Raw genomic sequence first — 376 nt, forward strand, 5'->3', positions numbered from 1 at the left:
CATTATTTGTGCTTAAAATAAAGACACCATTTCTGCAGGGTTGACATCTTAAAGAAAACCTTGAAGTCTAAAAGAGCTGCTAGCATTGCTGTAGTGAATTCTCAGTCAAGGCATCTTTTAATAAGTGCAATATCTCTGGCTGGATTAAGTGGCGGCATGCTGGTGCACCACCACTCTCACACTGAATAAGAAAGTTAACAGCTCATACCGTTCTGTAGCCCTTATGTGTGGAGTTTGCATGCTCTCCCTGTGCCTGCCAGTGTTTCCTCATACAGTCCGAAAACATTCATGCTAGGCAATTGTTGATTCTAAATTAGCTGTAAGTGTTATTAATTAATAATCCTTTGCTAACTCATCAGACAAGTTCGTATTACAA

The sequence above is a fragment of the Aulonocara stuartgranti genome, assembly GCF_965226115.1.
Source record: "Aulonocara stuartgranti genome assembly, chromosome: 1".
Taxonomy (NCBI): Eukaryota; Metazoa; Chordata; class Actinopteri; order Cichliformes; family Cichlidae; genus Aulonocara; species Aulonocara stuartgranti.